Source organism: Eriocheir sinensis, unplaced genomic scaffold (genome assembly GCF_024679095.1).
Source record: "Eriocheir sinensis breed Jianghai 21 unplaced genomic scaffold, ASM2467909v1 Scaffold609, whole genome shotgun sequence".
Classification (NCBI taxonomy): Eukaryota; Metazoa; Arthropoda; class Malacostraca; order Decapoda; family Varunidae; genus Eriocheir; species Eriocheir sinensis.
In genome coordinates, this window is record NW_026111953.1 from 141106 (window position 1) to 162050 (window position 20945).

General features: G+C 45.4%; 1 pseudogene; it reads left to right on the forward strand.

Moving 5' to 3' along the window:
• Positions 1–2831: 2831 nt before the first annotated feature.
• On the forward strand, positions 2832–19977 carry LOC126993380 (uncharacterized; annotated as a pseudogene).
• The last annotated feature ends 968 nt before the right edge of the window (positions 19978–20945 follow it).

Genomic DNA, 20945 nt, shown 5'->3' on the forward strand with positions numbered 1-20945 from the left:
TTTGTATGTTGATCACTGCCCCTATAAAAGAGCGAATAGATGAGCTGCCTTCAAACCAAATATAATAGAATAGAGATAAAAGAGTATATGTAGTCAGTCGGTGTAGTTGTTGTAGCTGTGGAGACAGAAGGCAATCTTGTACGTTAATCACCCAATGACTTGCAGACCAACAAGAATCGGCTGATCTTATACTCTATCGTGGCTGATGAGTCTCGGCGGGAGGTCTACGAGCAGAGGGACCCGCCAGCCCCCCCCTCAAGTGGGAGTCTTCCAGCCTGTATGCCTGTGAGCCCGTCCGCCTCTCATGATCTCCACGGTGAGTGCTGGGATGGATTTTGCCGCTCCTCAGAACCTTGGGGAGTAACACAGGAAAATGTCGGCCATTCTTAGTTTTTACCACAAAATGTCATGTCAAGGTTACAGCAATTGTGTTACTGTGAGTGGTGGCAACTCTTTCCCTTCCCTTCCCTTCCCTTTCTCTACCAATTGTGTTACTGTGAGTGGCGGCAATTCTTTCCCTTCCCTTCCCTTCTCATCCCTTTCTTTTCCAATTCATTTCCCTCCCATCCTTCCCGTTCCCTTCCCCTTCCTTCCCTTCTCATCCCTTTCTCTAGCAATTCGTTTCCCTCCCCTCCCTTCCCTTTCTTTCCGTTTCTTCCCATCCTTTCCTTGCCATCTCTTCATCCTTTCCCCTCCTTCCCCTGCTTTCCCTTTCCTTCTCTTCTCCTCCCTTCCCTTCCCTTCCCATCCTTTCCTACCAATTCATATCCCTCCCCTTCCTTTCCTTTCCTTCCCATCCTTTCCTTTCCATCTCTTCATCTATTCCCCTCCATCCCTTCCCATCCCTTCCTTTCCCTTCCTACCTTTTCATTTCCCTCCCCTTTCCCTTCCCGTCAATGCCTTCAGTGTGATGGTGTTTTTCAGGCTTTTCAGACCGAGGTGAACAGAGGCGTGACTGGGCTGGTGTGGCTAAGGGAGGAGCTGATGGTTGCTACTGGGCCAGGCCATACCCAGCGGCTGTGTTGGGACGGCTCCGTCAACTACAGCTACAAGCTGCGTGGACCTGCGGCGCGTCCCATTCTGCAATGATCAGCTGGCAGTGAAGGGTGAGTCTCCGAGGCTCTTGACTTTGTGGACCATAGCCATTATTTATAAACATATAGGCCCCCCAGTTCTCCTGTTTGAAAAGCCTCTCACTGTAGAAGTTAATCTAACCTAGCCTAACAAATCCCCAAACAGTTACTATAGGCCTTGACTCAGAAGATTCATATATGCTTCCCTGTTAATGAGACTTTCTATACAACAAAGTGAGGTCATTCTTTGTTGATTTATACCATAAGGTGCTGGCTATCACGTGTTTGAAGATACCCTAAACTTAACCCAACAAAACCCCAAACAGTTAATATAGATCTTGAGTCAGAAAAATCATATATGCTTCCTTACTTTCTGTACAACAAAGTGACATCATTCTTCAGGTAAGGTCAGGTCTTTAGGGGCTGTGGTATGTGTGGGGGGAGTCCGGTGTGTTTAGTCTTGCCCTGCAGCGGTGCCCCTAGAGGCTCCGGGGGTGCATGTGGTGGACCTGGCGTGTTCCCCGGTGGTGGTCCTCAGCGACGGCAGGGCAGCTTTCCTCACCGCCTCAAATTTGATCCTGATGTGAGTTATTCACTTACTATGCAGGACTTTTTTGTTGATGTTGTTTTATGTTTTGACCTAAAGCTGCCTCCCTAGCTGTAAGAAGTAATTATACCTTCTAAAACAGCCTGTCCTTGAAGTATACATGTTGTTTTGTATAGATTTTTCATTGTAATCTCTATTTTTTTTGTGCCCTTGGCCTGTACCAAGACTCATGAAGGTTTAGCAATGAGGATCAAAGGGAAGGATGGTGTGCACTGAGTCACTAACATTTTTGGAACGAAGGTTTGCGGGAGACTAGTGAGCATGTGGGTAGTCTTGAGCCACTCAGCGGTGACTGAAAAATCCCAGCTTGTGGCGGTGGGCAGGACATGAACCCACACCCTCCTGGATATGGTGCCAGCATGCTAACCACTCAGCCACTTCCTCCACCTCACAGTTGTCAGGGCGTGGTGTGCCTGGACCCTGGTGGGTGAGGCAACAGGCGGCCTGGAGGTGTCCCACATTATGGTGCCCTCAGACAGAGGCTACGGAGGAAAGGTCACCAGGGCCAGTGGGTGAGTGTCCCTTACCTAATCCATCACTATTTGTCTCACACCCCATTGCTGAGAGTGTTTGTTCAATGTGAGACTAATAATGTACCCAAAGATATGTTAAACACTTCTTTCCTGTGTATACACAAGGCTGTTTTGATGCACAGAGATGCAGCTCTTTGAGGCTCCTATATCTTTGCTTGAGGTTCTGAGGGCCAAGGCTCAAGAGGAAATTAGGTTGTAAAAGTGTGTTCATCCCTTTGCTGTGTGTTTATCTAAGCTTCTGTGGGCCAAAGCTAAATAGAAAGGAGGTGTTGAGTGTTTCCATTCCTTTGCTGTGTGTTTGCTTAAGCTTCTGTGGGCCAAAGCTAAATAGAAAGGAGGTGTTGAGTGTTTCCATTCCTTTGCTGTGTGTATCTAAGCTTCTGTGGGCCAAAGCTAAATAGAAAGGAGGTGTTGAGTGTTTCCATTCCTTTGCTGTGTGTATCTAAGCTTCTGTGGGCCAAGGCATGAAAGGTGGTAAAAGTGCTTCTATGCATTTGCTGTTTTTATTCAAGCTTCTGTCGGTCAAGACTCAAGAAAAGAAGGGAGTAATAGTGCTTCTATTACTTTGCTTTGTCTTTATTTATCTATTTATTTACATATTCTCATCCCTTTGTTTTCATGAAGTGGGCTCCTGATGGCACTGTGCTGGGCATGAGCTGGACAGGAGGAGGATTGCTGCTGTGGAGTGCATTTGGCTCCCTGCTGACTGTGTCTCTGCGCTGGGACCACTCCGAGGACCGTCCACTGTCTCTTGCCATTACTATAACCAATATGGTAAGTAGCAGGGGGGTGGAGCGCAGTCACTGGAGTCGCCTACTTTTGGCCAGAGTCAAAGTCGCTAAAATTATCTCCAACACCTTTATGACAAAACAGCTGCTTCTTCCTCTTAATGAAAATTGGTTAGGTTAAGTTAGGTTAGGTTAGGCTAGCTGGTTCTTCCTCATAATGAAGATTGGTTAGGTTAGGTTAGGCTAGCTGGTTCTTCCTCATAATGAAGATTGGTTAGGTTAGGGTAGCTGGTTCTTCCTCATAATGAAGATTGGTTAGGTTAGGTTAGGTTAGCTGGTTCTTCCTCATAATGAAGATTGGTTAGGTTAGGTTAGCTGGTTCTTCCTCATAATGAAGATTGGTTAGGTTAGGTTAGCTGGTTCTTCCTCATAATGAAGATTGGTTAGTCATTCTTAAAGTCATACAAAGGCCATGGAAGCCTTCAGAAATGTTTGCAAACTTTGCTTATTCTAAAAACTTGCTCCAGGCATGTCAAACTACGTATTTAATTGAGGCAAACTACTTGTGTGTCTTACGGTCATATTCTTTATACATTTCAGCGCCCAATCACATGTATTTGACAAGGCCTTCGTAGGAGTTTGGGGCATTTCCAGGGGTAGTTTTATGACCCTGGTGGTAGTTTGACCCTTTTTCTGTACCATGAACCTAAGAAACATATTTGACTAGGCTTTCATAGGAGTTTTGGACATTCCCATATCCAAAACTGATAGCTTGAGTAAAAGTCATGTGCATCGGGGCACACTATACTAAGGTTAACATCACTTTGTTGTTTTCTGCCTGTCTGTTTCTCTCCCCAGTTCCACAGCGCCCAGATGACTCCCATCGTGCTGGCGTCAAGCTGTGAGGCTGTGCTGCACCGTGAGCCACAAGCTCCACCTGAGCCACGCCCTCTGGCTCCACAGTGGGGTTCACAGCACACGCGCGTGGCTCCCTTTGTTCCCAAACTCCTCGGACAAGTCCCACACCTTCATGGCCCGGAGAATCACGCTGCCCTTCACTCCATGCGTCCATACAGCCGCTGGGAAGGTGACGCTTAACTTGACTAATCATTTTCGTGTGTAATCTTTTATACTTCGCACACGGCAGGTTTTGCTGTTGAAGAATTAAGACTTTTCTCAAGGGAATCATGGACAGTATTTCCCTTTAGTGCTAAACAAAAGGATTAATGTGAATGCAGTGTGTACAGTTTGGGTCCCTCCCTAACCCTCCTCACCTCACTGAGTCCCGCAATATTCAAGCAGTCAAGTTTGTATTCTTCTTCTTCTTCTTCTTCTTCTTCTTCTTCTTCTTCTTCTTCTTATTATTATTATTTTTACAGTAGAGGAAGTAAGTCAAGGTCAAAACAATAACTGCGCTAAACTAAACCAATCCCTCTAATCACTGCCCCTATGAAAGAGTGTACAGATGAGTGGCATTTAGCAGCATTCAGTGCTCGATGGCTCCTCCATAAACACTGACAAATCAGCTTCCATTACGCTGGCTATCCTCTGCACCCCTTGCACTGGAGTGACTCTGACTGGCACTGTAATGAGGCACTCCTTCACTGCTGCCTGGCACTAAGGGATGTCTGTGGAACCTTATGTTGATGTAGTGAAGGAGGGAGGTAGCCAGCATCCCACATGGCTGGTTTACGGCATTATTAGTGCAGAAAACATTGTCACGCTACTGCTCCTAGGCCCTGGGGGCATGGCTGGAGCTGTTAGTCAGGGTGGTATTACATAACTGGCCTGCAAGACTGTTCACCAGGATTGGGATAATGACTCGGGAGACATAAATTTTCATGCCTCAGAAATCCTGCTGCCAAAGAGTTTGTATAGGAAGGCAAACCATACACCTCAACGTTCACTCAATGTTAGTGTTGATTTTGTTTCTGCAAGAGTTGTTACAGGAAGGGTTGCTTTAGGGAGAGTTGGTAGAGGAAGTGTTGGAGTATTGAAGAGGTGGTAGAGGAATTTTTGAAGAGTTAGTATATGAAGAATTGGTATAGGAAGTTTTGATTCTGTTTTTTGCAGTTGTTCCAAGAAGGGTTGCTACAGGAAGAGTTGGTATAGGAAGTGTTGAAGTATTGAAGAGTTAGTATAAGAAGAGTTGGTATAGGAAGTTTTGATTCTGTTTTTTGCAGTTGTTCCAAGAAGGGTTGCTACAGGAAGAGTTGGTATAGGAAGTGTTGAAGTATTGAAGAGTTAGTATAAGAAGAGTTGGTATAGGAAGTGTTGAAGTATTGAAGAGTTAGTATAAGAAGAGTTGGTATAGGAAGTGTTGAAGTATTGAAGAGTTAGTATAAGAAGAGTTGGTATAGGAAGTATTGAAGTATTGAAGAGTTAGTATAAGAAGAGTTGAAGAGTTAGTATAAGAAGAGTTGGTATAGGAAGTGTTGAAGAGTTGAAGAGTTAGTATAAGAAGAGTTGGTATAGGAAGTGTTGAAGAGTTGAAGAGTTAGTATAAGAAGAGTTGGTATAGGAAGTATTGAAGAGTTAGTATAAGAAGAGTTGGTATAGGAAGTATTGAAGTATTGAAGAGTTAGTATAAGAAGAGTTGGTATATGAAGTGTTGAAGAGTTAGTATAAGAAGAGTTGGTATAGGAAGTGTTGAAGAGTTAGTATAAGAAGAGTTGGTATAGGAAGTGTTGAAGAGTTAGTATAAGAAGAGTTGGTATAGGAAGTATTGAAGTATTGAAGAGTTAGTATAAGAAGAGTTGGTATAGGAAGTATTGAAGAGTTAGTATAAGAAGAGTTGGTATAGGAAGTGTTGAAGTATTGAAGAGTTAGTATAAGAAGAGTTGGTATAGGAAGTGTTGAAGTATTGAAGAGTTAGTATAAGAAAAGTTGGTATAGGAAGTGTTGAAGTATTGAAGAGTTAGTATAAGAAAAGTTGGTATAGGAAGTGTTGAAGAGTTGGTATAGGAACTATTGAAGAGTTAGTATAAGAAGAGTTGGTATAGGAAGTGTTGAAGAGTTAGTATAAGAAGAGTTGGTATAGGAAGTGTTGAAGAGTTGGTATAGGAACTATTGAAGAGTTAGTATAAGAAGAGTTGGTATAGGAAGTGTTGAAGTATTGAAGAGTTAGTATAAGAAGAGTTGGTATAGGAAGTGTTGAAGTATTGAAGAGTTAGTATAAGAAAAGTTGGTATAGGAAGTGTTGAAGTATTGAAGAGTTAGTATAAGAAGAGTTGGTATAGGAACTATTGAAGAGTTAGTATAAGAAAAGTTGGTATAAGAAGTGTTGAAGAGTTGGTATAGGAACTATTGAAGAGTTAGTATAAGAAAAGTTGGTATAAGAAGTGTTGAAGAGTTGGTATAGGAACTATTGAAGAGTTAGTATAAGAAAAGTTGGTATAGGAAGTGTTGAAGTATTGAAGAGTTGGTATAGGAACTATTGAAGAGTTAGTATAAGAAAAGTTGGTATAAGAAGTGTTGAAGAGTTGGTATAGGAACTATTGAAGAGTTAGTATGAGAAAAGTTGGTATAGGAAGTGTTGAAGTGTTGAAGAGTTGGTATAGGAACTATTGAAGAGTTAGTATAAGAAAAGTTGGTATAGGAAGTGTTGAAGTATTGAAGAGTTGGTATAGGAACTATTGAAGAGTTAGTATAAGAAAAGTTGGTATAAGAAGTGTTGAAGAGTTGGTATAGGAACTATTGAAGAGTTAGTATGAGAAAAGTTGGTATAAGAAGTGTTGAAGAGTTGGTATAGGAACTATTGAAGAGTTAGTATAAGAAAAGTTGGTATAGGAAGTGTTGAAGTATTGAAGAGTTAGTATAAGAAGAGTTGGTATAGGAAGTGTTGAAGTATTGAAGAGTTAGTATAAGAAAAGTTGGTATAGGAAGTGTTGAAGTATTGAAGAGTTGGTATAGGAACTATTGAAGAGTTAGTATAAGAAGAGTTGGTATAGGAAGTGTTGAAGTATTAAAGAGTTAGTATAAGAAGAGTTGGTATAGGAAGTGTTGAAGAGTTGGTATAGGAACTATTGAAGAGTTAGTATAAGAAAAGTTGGTATAGGAAGTGTTGAAGAGTTGGTATAGGAACTATTGAAGAGTTAGTATAAGAAAAGTTGGTATAGGAAGTGTTGAAGAGTTGGTATAGGAACTATTGAAGAGTTAGTATAAGAAGAGTTGGTATAGGAAGTGTTGAAGTACTGAAGAGTTGGTATAGGAACTATTGAAGAGTTAGTATAAGAAAAGTTGGTATAGGAAGTTTTTATTCTGCTTTTTGCAATAGTTGGTATGGGAAGACAGAGCATACATTTACACTTTTTCTATATGTTAGTTTTGATCATGTTTTTGTGGGCGGCAGCTGTCATGTTTGAGGAGGACATCCATCCTGCTGGCCGCCCAGACTGACGCCTCCTTGCCAGTGTACTACTGCCTCCCACCACCAGCCCCTCCCTGTGGCTGAATGCACTGTAAGTCATTCTTTATTGTGGTTCAATTTCGTTTTTGTGCGGTAGTGATAGGGTCTTGCCACTAATGAATATCAAAATAACACTTTTCAAAATGACACTAAATTAGAAGAGATTCTAAATTTCTACAATAATGTTTGGATTCTCTCAAATACCGTTTTTTTGGGGTGAGTCACGTTTGTCATGTTCATGTGTTTTTTTCTTAATCCGTCCGCTGCAATTGGCACGGATTTCACCTTCACTGTTAGCCTGGTAACATAATTATAGTCCCAGGTCTTTCTCTGCTTCTGTGGCAGATAGTGGAGTGTTTCCCATGTGGTATTGGTGTGCTGGATATCCCCTCCCAAGGTGCAGGACTTTACAGTTTTCTTCATTGAATTGTAGCAGCCACTTGTTGCTTCACTCCTGTAGCTTGGTGAGGTCTTCTGGTAGGAAGTCTGCACCCAAGGGGTTAAGGGAATTTCTCTTGTTTGTCTGATATTCTGTATTTCTGTGATGGTAGTGGTGGTGATAACTGACAAGGGTATCTGGCCCTAGAGGAGGAGGCCTCCCAGACTGCCTGCTGCCCCGGTGCTGGAGTTCATCGGGGAGTTTCCGGTGTACCTCCAGACGGTGGTGGAGTGTGCCTGCAAGACAGAGCTGGCACTCTGGCACTACCTCTATCAGCAGCCGGCAGCCCCAAGCAGCTCTTCATACGAGCACTGGAGGTTCCCCAGCTGGACACAGCAGCCTCATGCCTCATCATTTTGCAGGAGGGTGAGGAAGGAGAAGCAAGGTGGGCTATTAGTTTTGTCTAATTTCATGGCATTCATCTGACAATAGTTTATGAATGTGGTTTCTAGTCACACCGTTAACACACTTTTTGCCTTGTTTTGGTGGAGGTCATTTTGTCTCCATAAATAAAGTTTGCCTTGCTTCCCCGGGACAGAATCTGGAGAGTGCCTCCGTGAGTCGCTGCCTTGCAACGCGTCTCCTCCATGCCACTCCAGAAGCCAGGGAGTGGAACCTCAGCAAAGACCTCATCCGCTTCCTGCGCTCTATAGGTGAGGAAGACTCTTGCCTCAGCCATGTATACTAAACACTCCTATGGCATTAATAAGATGGACTTTGCTTGTGACAGCATCTTGTGTTTCCAGAAGCAGCTGTTCCTGTATGAACAAGATCCTGAAGTCCACAGCCAGCGCAGCGTCAACAGCCAAGGTATTAGTCAGCATGTATACTTGTGGTTATATTCTCCGGCAAGGCGTGGAATAAGTGGAGATGGGATAGAAGTGTTGAAGTAGTAGATTGGGGCTACTATCAAAGGGGCTGTTGAGGAAGTAGTCTCTTAAAATGATCCTACAGGCCACAGCAATGAGGACAGGACAACCTCAGTCTGCTTCCTGGCCTGGAGCAGCAGTGTATAGATGGGCGTCTGTGTTCCTGGGTTCTTTCCTGCTCCTGATCTGCTTCCCTTCATGTAAGAAAACCTTCTCCTGCTGCTTCCTGGCCTGGAGCAGCAGTGTATAGATGGGCGTCTGTGTTCCTGGGTTCTTTCCTGCTCCTGATCTGCTTCCCTTCATGTAAGAAAACCTTCTCCTGCTGCTTCCTGGCCTTGAGCAGCAGTGTATAGATGGGCGTCTGTGTTCCTGGGTTCTTTCCTGCTCCTGATCTGCCTCCCTTCATGTAAGAAAACCTTCTTTTTCTGCTTCCTGGCCTGGAGCAGCAGTGTATAGATGGGCGTCTGTGTTCCTGGGTTCTTTCCTGCTCCTGATCTGCTTCCCTTCATGTAAGAAAACCTTCTTTTTCTGCTTCCTGGCCTGGAGCAGCAGTGTATAGATGGGCGTCTGTGTTCCTGGGTTCTTTCCTGCTCCTGATCTGCTTCCCTTCATGTAAGAAAACCTTCTCCTGCTGCTTCCTGGCCTGGAGCAGCAGTGTATAGATGGGCGTCTGTGTTCCTGGGTTCTTTCCTGCTCCTGATCTGCTTCCCTTCATGTAAGAAAACCTCCTGCTGCTTCCTGGCCTGGAGCAGCAGTGTATAGATGGGCGTCTGTGTTCCTGGGTTCTTTCCTGCTCCTGATCTGCCTCCCTTCATGTAAGAAAACCTTCTTTTTCTGCTTCCTGGCCTGGAGCAGCAGTGTATAGATGGGCGTCTGTGTTCCTGGGTTCTTTCCTGCTCCTGATCTGCCTCCCTTCATGTAAGAAAACCTTCTCCTGCTGCTTGCTGGCCTGGAGCAGCAGTGTATAGATGGGCGTCTGTGTTCCTGGGTTCTTTCCTGCTCCTGATCTGCCTCCCTTCATGTAAGAAAACCTTCTCCTGCTGCTTCCTAGCCTGGAGCAGCTGTGTATAGATGGGCGTCTGTGTTCCTGGGTTCTTTCCTGCTCCTGATCTGCCTCCCTTCATGTAAGAAAACCTTCTCCTGCTGCTTCCTGGCCTGGAGCAGCAGTGTATAGATGGGCGTCTGTGTTCCTGGGTTCTTTCCTGCTCCTGATCTGCTTCCCTTCATGTAAGAAAACCTTCTTTTTCTGCTTCCTGGCCTGGAGCAGCAGTGTATAGATGGGCGTCTGTGTTCCTGGGTTCTTTCCTGCTCCTGATCTGCTTCCCTTCATGTAAGAAAACCTTCTTTTTCTGCTTCCTGGCCTGGAGCAGCAGTGTATAGATGGGCGTCTGTGTTCCTGGGTTCTTTCCTGCTCCTGATCTGCTTCCCTTCATGTAAGAAAACCTTCTTTTTCTGCTTCCTGGCCTGGAGCAGCAGTGCATAGATGGGCGTCTGTGTTCCTGGGTTCTTTCCTGCTCCTGATCTGCCCTTCTGACCTTTTCCTGCTGCTTCTTGGCATGAAGTAGTTATATGCTAATATGTGAATTATTTAAATAACAATAAATTATTAGCAGTACGTAGGAGAAAAATTTAGTAATAACGAAATAAAATGTGGAAGAGAGAGAGAGAGAGAGAGAGAGAGAGAGAGAGAGAGAGAGAGAGAGAGAGAGAGAGAGAGAGAGAGAGAGAGAGAGAGAGAGAGAGAGATCCCTTTCCTGCTACACATTTTTGCTTCATCAAAGGATCCAGCTCAAGTGCAACAAAAAAAAGCCCGCTACTCGCCTCTCCCACAAAAGTAAAAAGTAAAGAGTAGCCAGAAGAGAGGTCAATTTCGGGTGGAGGTGTCTTGATACACTTCTTGAAAGAGGTCATGTCATAGGCAGGAGGAAATACAGACGAAGGAAGGCTTCTCCAGAGTTTACCAGTGAAAGGGATGAAAGAATGGAGATTCTGGTTAACTCTTGCATGAGGGGTTTGGACAGAATAGGGATGAGCATGAGTCGAAAGTCGTGTGCAGCGGGGCCGCGTGAGGGGGGGAAGCATGCAGTTAGCAAGTTCAGAAGAGCAATTAGCGTGAAAATATCGATATAAGATAGAAAGAGGCAACATGTCGGCCGAATTTAAAAGTCAGTAGGAGGAGGAGAGCTGATGAGACAAAGAGCCTTAGACTCCACTCTGTCCAGAAGAGCTGTGTGGGTGGAGCCCCCCCACACGAGATGCATACTCCATACGAGGGTGGACAAGGCCCCTGTATATAGATAGCAACAGCGCGGGGGAGAACTGGCGGAGACAATACAGAGCGCCCAACCTCGAGGAAGTTGATTTAGCGAGAGAGGAGATGTGAAGTTTCCAGTTGAAATTTTGAGTTAAGGATAGACCGAAGATGTTTAGCGTTGAAGGTGACAGCTGAGTGTTGTTGAGGAATAGTGGATAGGTGTTTGGAAGTTTGTGTTGTGTGGACAGGTGGAGAAACTGGGTTTTTGAGGCATTGAAGGACACAAGGTTCCTTTTACCCCAATTGGAAATGATAGCAAGGTCTGAGGCTAAGCGTTCTGCAGCCTCCAGTCTGGAGTCTTGTAATTCATGTTGAGAGGGTCTTCTGTTGATAGAAGTTGAATAATGCAGAGTGGAGTCATCAGCGTATGAGTGGATAAGATAGTTGTTATGGAAAGAAGATCATTGATGAATAACAGGAAGAGAGTGGGTGATGGAACAGAGCCCTATGGAGCACCACTGTTGATAGGTTTAGGGCAAGGACAGTGACCGTCTACCACAGCAGAGATAGAACGGCCGGAAAGGAAACTGGAGATAAAGAAACAGAGAGGGATATAATCCAAAAGAGTAAACATGACTCCCTTAGATGCAGTGTGTCCTAAACCTGCCTGATCATGTTCCTGGTTGATGTGTTCCTGCCATGAAGTACAAACCATTGCTATCTGAAGCTCCTCCGCTGCTTCCCTGCCTGTGCTTAGGGCGTCCACACCCTTGGTTGACACACTCACTATTTAACCTCCACTCACGAAGCTTTTTTTGTATTGTTTTGTTTTTTATATAATGAAATGCAAAAATTACAGTTTGCGCCCCCTCCATGTAACGCCTCTTGCCACCCCCTGCCCTGATGCCATAGAACACTGTGTTACTGATGGCCTTGCAACACATGACCATATAATTATGTGTGTGTGTGTGTGTGTGTGTGTGTGTGTGTGTGTGTGTGTGTGTAGTACAGGGGATCCTTGGGTTAAACATCCTCAACCTACAACGTTTGGAGGTTGCAACGTAGCCCCCGTACATTATTAAAAATCCTTGTTTCGAGTTATGACACTTGTGTCAAATTACGAACTCCACCTGGGACTATATAATACCAGGCTGCCAGTGAAGGGATATCCAGCACACCAGTACCATGTGGGAAGCACTCCACTATCCACCACAGAAACAGAGAAAGACATGGCACTATATGTTATCAGGCTGCCAGTGAAGGGATATCCAGCACACCAGTACCATGTGGGAAGCACTCCACTATCCACCACAGAAACAGAGAAAGACATGGCACTATATGTTATCAGGCTGCCAGTGAAGGGATATCCAGCACACCAGTACCATGGGAAGCACTCCACTATCCACCACAGAAACAGAGAAAGACATGGCACTATATACCAGGCTACCAGTGAAGGCAATATTCGTTCCAATCGCAGCGGATGGGTTAATAGTTTGCCAGCCAGTTTTTGTCTCTTTCCTGAACTTGAATTGGGCCAACTTTTTCCCATCACTGGAGGTTCTGAGCTCTTGTTTTTAGTGTTAGTGACTTGCCAACATCACCTCACTCTGCTAGTTCCCAAAACCTATTTAAATACTCTCACTTTGATCACCGTGCAGCCTGTGTCTTAACTTTCCTTCTTCTCAAGTTTGTGTGTCCTGGAATCTCCGGTGTCATGCTTTATATTTGTGTCTTCCCTCAGCCTCTCCAACGCCCATTGCTTCCAGATCTTCTTGAACTCTCACCTCCTGTTTTATAGTATTGGTGCTTTATCATCAGCTTTCTTAATCCCCATCACCCACTTAAATACTTTTAGTTAGATCACCATGCAATCTATGTACTTTTTTTTTTTTTTCAGTTTCTTTGGCCTCAGATCTTTGTCATTTTAAGATCATGGTGTTGTCCTTCAGATGTGGCCAATGAGCAGAGTCACTCGGAGGCGGCAGCAGTGGTTGGCCAGCTGGTGGGCGGGCGAGGCCTCGACCTGTGCTCCACAGGCATCAACATGGTCAGGTGGCCGCAGGTGGTGGACACCTTCACGGTCAACACTGTGGTGCCCGTCATGCTCTCAAAGGTACACGAAGGCAGGACAATTGTGGCGCCTAGTTTCCTCCTCCTCTTCCTTTTTTCTTCTTCCTCCTTCTTTATCTGTCTTTTACTTTTCTTTACCTTCACCCTCTTCTTCCTCTTTTCTTACTATTCTTCAAACACCTGACAGACATGTGATCAGACAGACCCAATTGTGGTTGAGTGTATTATTCAGTTGTTTATCAGTCAGTCAGTAGGGGCATACAGCTGGGGGTGTCACCTCACCTAGAGTCACTTTATAGAGAGAGGCCCGACATAGGCGGCCCTGTGTATAAGGCTGCTGTGCGCCATTTTTGGTTGAGGTATTAAAACATAATTTTACCTAGTTTGGAAGCGGATTTGGCTGCTTTTTAATGTAACAATGCCTTGCTGCCTAGCCTTCGGGTGTAGCAACATGCCACAGAGGGGATACAAAGTGTAGAATTTAACTGCAAGGCCGCTGAGAAGACAGACAGGGGTGTGCTAACAGTCAGTCGTCTTGGGAGGAAACCTTTGGTTATGACAGCAAGACACACACACTGCCATTGTGTGTGTCTTGCTGTCATAACCGCCCTCCCTTTGTACTGTCCATGGAAACCATTGTGAGAGAGGCACAGCTACAAGGACTGAAACAATCGTTCACCTCAGGTCCAGACATGATGAGGGAAGCTGTGGCCCTTATGGCCAAAATTATTGGCTGTGATCTCCCCCACAGGGCTCCAGCTGTTATAACAGACTCACAGAACATTTATTGCAGCAATAGTGTGTGTGTGTGTGTGTGTGTGTGTGTGTGTGTGTGTGTGTGTGTGTGTGTTAACACAATAAAGAGAACATCCCAGCGAGTAATGGAATCAGGATCCCCTCCACCCCCAGATAATTAGTTTACACTAATTTTCTCTCCATATGCTAAAGTTTACTGCAAGCAGGTAACGGAAAGGAAGCAACGTGCCTTAGCATTGATGGAGCTTGGGTAGTGTGTCAGCCACGTGGCCCATGACAAGTATATCAAGGCTCATGACGTTCAGGAGGCAGCGTCCCTCCCTGCAGGCAAGGGTCAGGCGATGAAGGGATATGTAGGTAATAGAAAGACTTCCCCAACTGCTGCCGATAATGTTTTACAGCGATAAGTAATGTTAAATCCATCCATCACAGCAGCAACACTCAAAGAGAAGCACCCAAACTTGTGTGAAGTCTCTCGGTACCCTCTGAGCGCTGCCGCCTCTCAAGGTCGTCAGCAGCCCGCCGTGACACACATATATCACAGGCTACGTGGGTTACTGAGTGCCTATACTGAGACAGTGGCTGATCGTAAGGCTAATAATAATCTCCTGTCACCTTCTAACGGCACATTCCAACGGCTGATGACCAAATTATGGTAAAGTATAAGGGCGTAATGGTGGGTTGGCGATACCTGATGATGTAGACACAAACTGTCTCTTATTTATTTTCCCACAGCTCGTTGGCTGCCGGCTCCCTGCTGGCTGTTAGGGGAAGGTGTGCAGGTCTGACACAAGTGTGCTCAGTTTCAGTGGACGACCCGCATGGCTGTGCAACAGAAATACAAAAGAGAGCGTGTGCCAGCGTTTGAAAAGCACGGTGAGAACAGGACCAATAATGGCATCCAAATCTTAGGTTGTTGGGACTCTCTCTATCAAGGGACTCTAACCTCGCCCACCCTGCCACCCCATCCCTGGCCATCCCTCCGGGCAAGTCTCTATACAGGGCCCTTCCCATGTGAAGTACCTCATGGTAGGATCCATTGGCCTCCTCCACTTTAGGTTGTCTCTTGGTGCTCCTGGTACCAGGGCCATGGAGACCAAGACACAATGTGGCCTGAAGCAACATTAAAGTCATTCAAGACAAGGGAGGAGGCAGTGGCTGAGTGGTTAGCGTGCCACTCCCATGTTTGCCGCGTTGTGGATGATGTGGGCTAGAATCCGCCGCTACCACCTGGGAATTTTTCAGTCACCGCTGAGTGGCCTGAGCCTACCCACATGCTGTCCTGAAGACCACCCATCAACCCGGACTCTACAAGAACTGTACAAGTGAATCAAGAATGAGCTCTGGGGGCAGCATGAGCCAACTATAGACGGCGGCACCACAAGCACCTGCCTGCGCCATAACAGGCTTGGGCCGACCACTAGGCCCAATCAAGAAAGCCTACTGGCACTACAGGCCAGGACGTAGAGGGGGCACTATAAGTGTTTCCCACCTATCAGTAGCAGCACACAGTGTGAATAGACATGAAGCTCCAGGTGCCTCAGACTCACCTGTACTACACACTCAGTCAGTCGCCCCAACAACAAATGCTACAGTTGGCTGGAGGTGCCTAGAGCCACCCCCTAGACACTCACCTTTGATCAATCTATATGCGCCCTTCAGAGTAGTGCCGGGGCTCTAAAGAGCATGGGATCAATCACTATGATTCTCAAAGATGACCAGGAAACAGATGTGTGATGAGACTTACAGGAAACACTATTTAACAGATAACTGGAGGAGGGAAGGGAAGGGATGGTGTGATATCTGGCAGAGCTTCATAACCTCTGTATCACTCAGTATAAAGGACTAGCTGAGGAGTGAAGGGTGTAGTATCAGGCTGGGCCTCATGCAGTACACCATGTAATAAACTAATATTAAAGCCTTGATATAATGTACTAATTGACAGGTGAAGGGAAGGGATGGTGTAGTAAATGGCAGGACTGTATACATAAGTTCTCTATTTAACAAACCAATTACCAGAGCACCAAGTCTCCTACCCTGAAGCAAATCACAGTAATGCTGAAGTCTAACACCTCTTCTCTTCTTTCATTCTCAGCAGTAACCAGGAAGCTGATGTGTCATGAGACTTACAGTAAACTGTGTAACAGACTCATTGGGGATGAAGATAAGGGGGGGTGTCATACCTGGCAGAGCTTCCTTCATACAGTAACCTGTGTAACAGACTCATTGGGGGTGAAGGGAAGGGGCGGTGTCATACCTGGCAGAGCTTCCTTCATACAGTAACCTGTGTAACAGACTCATTGGGGTGAAGGGAAGGGACGGTGTCATACCTGGCAGAGCTTCCTTCATACAGTAACCTGTGTAACAGACTCATTGGGGTGAAGGGAAGGGGCGGTGTCATACCTGGCAGAGCTTCCTTCATACAGTAAACTGTGTAACAGACTCATTGGGGTGAAGGGAAGGGGCGGTGTCATACCTGGCAGAGCTTCCTTCATACAGTAAACTGTGTAACAGACTCATTGCTTTTTTATTTCATTCCCTTTCCTTGCCTGCTCTTTTTCTTCCCGCTTTTCCTTTTACTTTCCCAATACTTCCTTTCCTTCTCTTCCTTTCTTTCCTTTCTTTTTCTATTACGGTAAACTACTTTTCTATCACAGACTCATTGCATTTTTAATTCATTCCCTTTCCTTGCCTGCTCCTTTTCTTCCTTCCTTTCCTTTTACATTCTGTCTATTTCCTTCCCTTCTCTTCCTCTCTTTTCTATTACAGTCTCACATCCTGAAGCCCTAAGTCTGGCAGATCACAGCAATGCTTAACTCTAATGCCTACTCTATTCTCTCAGGCTTTGCTTCATCAACTGAAGGCTGCGGAGGGGAGCGACCTGTGGGTGCGGCGAGCGGCCGTCAGCAACATGTCCTCAATCCTCGGCTCCATCCAGAACAACGACCGAGGTGGACTCTACCCGTACAGGGCCAGCAAGGTACTTCAGAGCTTGTCTCCCGAAATGTCATAATTATATAAGGAAATGCTAAAGAAAGGAATGAAAAAAAAATGAGGTTGCAGTTATGGATACAAATTTAATACATCTCAGCCAGACGTTATATTCGTCCTGATTTACGAATTACAGTTTGGCTTTGGTTAACTCTTGCATCAGAAAGTTGGACAGCATAGGGCTGGAGGAACAAGTCATGGGTAGAGAGGCCACAGGAAGGGTCTCTAAAAGCATTCAGTTGCTATGCTTTTCTTAACCTGGTAGCAGCGGGGATCATGTTTCTTAATGGTCCCTCCAAGCGAGAAAAATGAGAAAAAATCACCCCTCACTCAAACCATTTCATAATATATACCAAAGGATTTGTGATCAGATTATGTATCATCTGTTTTGGGGGGTTTATATCATGGCACAAATTTGGCCCATCGCTGCTACACGGTAAAGCCACAAATTTGACCCGTCGCTGCTACATGGTAAAGCCACAAATTTAACCCATCGCTGTTACACGGTAAAGCCACAAATTTAACCCATCGCTGCTACATGGTAAAGCCACAAATTTAACCCATCGCTGTTACACGGTAAAGCCACAAATTTGTCCCATCGCTGCTACCGGGTTAAGAGTATACAGCATGAAAATAGCATTGCAAGGTGATGGTAAGTGGAGCAATACTGTGGGAGACTTTGATGAGGGTGATGAGGCCCACTAAGGTATATTTGTACAAAGGTTAGTGCCATGGAAAAGAAGGGAAGGGAAGGAAATGAAACGTAAGGAAAGGGAAGGGAAGGAAAGGAAACGTAAGGAAAGAAAAGCAAAGGAAAGGGAAGGGAACAGAAGGGAAGGGAACGGAAGGGAAGGAAAGGAAACGAAAGGAAAGAAAAACAAAGGGAAGGGAAGGGAACGGAAAGGAAAGAAAAAAGGAAAGGAAAGGAAAAAGGAAGGGAACGGAAAGAGCAAGAAAGGAAAGAAAAAAAATAACGTAATAGAAAAATAAAGGAAGAGGAGAGAAGGAAATAGAGGGAAAGGAAAAGGAAGAAAAAGAGCAGGAAAGGAAAGGGAATAAGATAAAAAGAAAACAGTAGAAAAAAATAAGAGAAGGGAAGGGACGGGAAACAGAATGAAGAGACCAAGGTTGTAACGCGTCCATCTGAGAATTACCTTAAACCCCTTTGAGACGTAGGTTGGTATTCTGGCACGCATCCGCCTCTCACGTCAACTCTTCCCAAAGGCCAAACAGTAGATTGATGGGGTTCTCCTGAGTGATGGTCTCGTGTAAAAGTCCCCCTCCAGCAAGGTTGTGACGAGTCCTTTTGAGGAACAATTTTAACAACCTTTGAGAAGTAGGTCGGTATTCTCAGACTTCCGCTTCTCACGTCAACTCTTTCCAAAGGCCACAAAGGAGATCAATTGCATCCTCATGAGTCTTCTTCCATATTCATGATGCAGAAGCCTCGTCAAACTATCACCAAGGTCATAAAACTACCCATGGAAATGCCCACAACTCTTATGAGAACCTTTTCAAATGGGTGTGTTTGGGCACTTGAATGTCTCCCAGCAGGATCGGCTGACTTGCCCCAGCCGTGAGTTACGTGGGTGCCCCTTGGCCTCCTCCACGCAGGGTTTTCTCGTACAGACAACCCCGTGAGCAGGATCAACATCCAGGAGGCGTGCCACGTGCCCATATACCTGGAGTTGGCGTTCACGGACTAAGCTGGCAACAGGCCTCGATTCAGTTTCCTGGAATAGTCGCTGGTTTGATACGAGGTCATTCCAGCAATACCCTGTGATCCTGCGAAGGCACTTGGCACCAAAGGCATCGACGCGCCTCTCCACGTCACTGTTCAGTGTCTGTGTGGGCCGGGCCCGTCTGTTGAGTGACTTCCTGGTGAGACCCACCATTGTCATGCACTGTGCTACCAAGGTATGTGAAACATCTGGGGACTTGGACATCCTCACCACATGCATGGACAGACTGAACTGTGTCATCCAGAAAGCCTCCAAACACCTGGACCTTGGTTCTGGCCCAGGAGGCCTTCAGCCCCAGCAGCTACAAGTCCTAAACACTGAGAGCCATCATCAGAACCTCCAGCAATTCTGAGAAAAGTGTATACAGCATCATCAGCAAAAACAAGATCAGTGACCGTGATGTGCGAAGCAAGGTGTCCCAAAGCTTGGTGCACTAGTGTAGACCATGGGCAGTATTACACATGAACAACATGTGTCCTCAAGGCCTCCTGCTTACATCTGTGAATGGACAACATGTCTACATCTGGGAAAACAGACCAAGGTGAAAACAAAGGAGTTGGGAAACTGCCTGTAATGTGCCATTCCCTCAAAGAGAAGAAATATTTTAAAAAAAGATCAAATTTAGTTTCCGGTGTCTTTTATTTGCCTCTCAAAAGAAATGAAGTGATAGGGAGAAGGAAATACAATAGGAGGAATCAATGCTGCTCCAGAGTTTGCCAGTGAAAGGTATGAACGATTTTTTATTTATTTATTTATTTATTTTTTTTTTTATGTCGTGGCCTATTGCGCCGGTAGGCTTCTTCCCAGTGGATCCTGATGGTCGGTCCAAGGCTTCTTCCCGGTGGGGCCTGAAGGTCGGCCCAGCCCGTTCTGCCACAGGCGAGTTTTATAGTGGCGCCATCCTGCATTGGCTCATGCTGCCCTCCCAGAGCTCATCTTTAATCCTAGACTCTAGAGTCCGGGTTGATAGGTGGTCTTCTGGACAGCATGTGGGTAGTTTTTAAGGCACTCGGCGGCGGCTGAAAAATCCCAGCTTGGTGGCACCGGGCGGGGATTGAACTCGTGTCGTCCTGAACGCGGTGCCCACGCTATCCATTCAGCCCACTGGTCAGCTCTTGCATAGTTAGTAAGGGATGAAAGAGTGGAAGTAATGTTTAACTCTTTCACTGATATATATGTTCTTTTTTTTATAGGACCTTACTGCATAGAATGTCATAGGCTACTATACTTGGCGCCTCCCATGACTTTATCCATTCCTCTCCTCCCAGACGGCTCCCAACGCAATCACCAAGTTCCTGAGCATTGACCTGAGGGACAGCAACACCCTGGTGGGCAGCGTGTGGCCCGGCTGGGTGCAGACTGATATGAGTGGCCGCAACGCTCCCCTCACACCGGCACAGAGCATTGCCAACATCTGCATCTTCTCGGCCCTATGAACGATGCACACCACGGACAGTTTTACCAGCAGGACGGCACCAAGCTACCCTGGTGATTGCTGTTTGTCGAGGTGATTCCGTTTTCTCTTGTCTGGTGCACTCTTTTCACTTTTTATTTTTCAACAGTAGAGGAGACAAGAAATAGGCTTAGCAGTCATGTGGTGAGTGCCAATACAATTGTCACATTCAAAAATAGACTAGATAAATTCATGGACAGCGATATTAGGTGGGGTTAGATACACGGGAGCTTAGGGTGTCAAGAGGGTAATATTGTTTTCCTCCTTTCTGGTACAGTATTTTGTTTGTTCTTATTTTCTACAGTGACAGGAACAAGGTTGAACTAATGCATTGAAAGAAAAACTACCCCGGTGATTGCTGGGTGTCAAGAGGGTAATATTGTTTTCCTCCTTTCTGGTACAGTATTTTGTTTGTTCGTTATTTTCTACAGTGGAGAAGACAGGAACAAGGTTGAACTAATGCATTGAAAGAAAAACTACCCCGGTGATTGCTGGGCGTCAAGGTAATTCTGCTTGGCTCTCTTCTAGTCTAGTGCCTTCCTTTTCTACTACTCCAGGGAATGACCCAAGCGTATGAAACCCTTGTTAAATATGTGAGCTTGGGCACCAAAATGCTTAAAAAGAATGGCCATACAGTAAGTACCCATTACTGTAAGTCCTAACATACCCATTATTGATCCAAAGTAATATTTCAGATGGTTGTGCTGCTAGCTAGAGGCTGCCAAGGACCTGAGAACAGCATGCAGGCTCAACACTGCTGGACAGACCAACACAAGTGGCTCGGGAAGTGCAGCCGTCCAGGCCGGTGTGAGCCTTGCTGTGTTGTGCCAAACTTTGTGTACATAAGACAGAAGTAAGTTGTGCAGTGTAAAAAGCCATTAGGTAGTGTAGTATCTGTACATTTCCGTAAATAAAGACTGATGCAATATTTTCACATCATGCTGCCTGTTGAGAAAAGGAAAGGCTCACAGAATAGCAGGGAAAGTAATGGAATGAACTGAGGCTTGTTTGATATGTAGGAA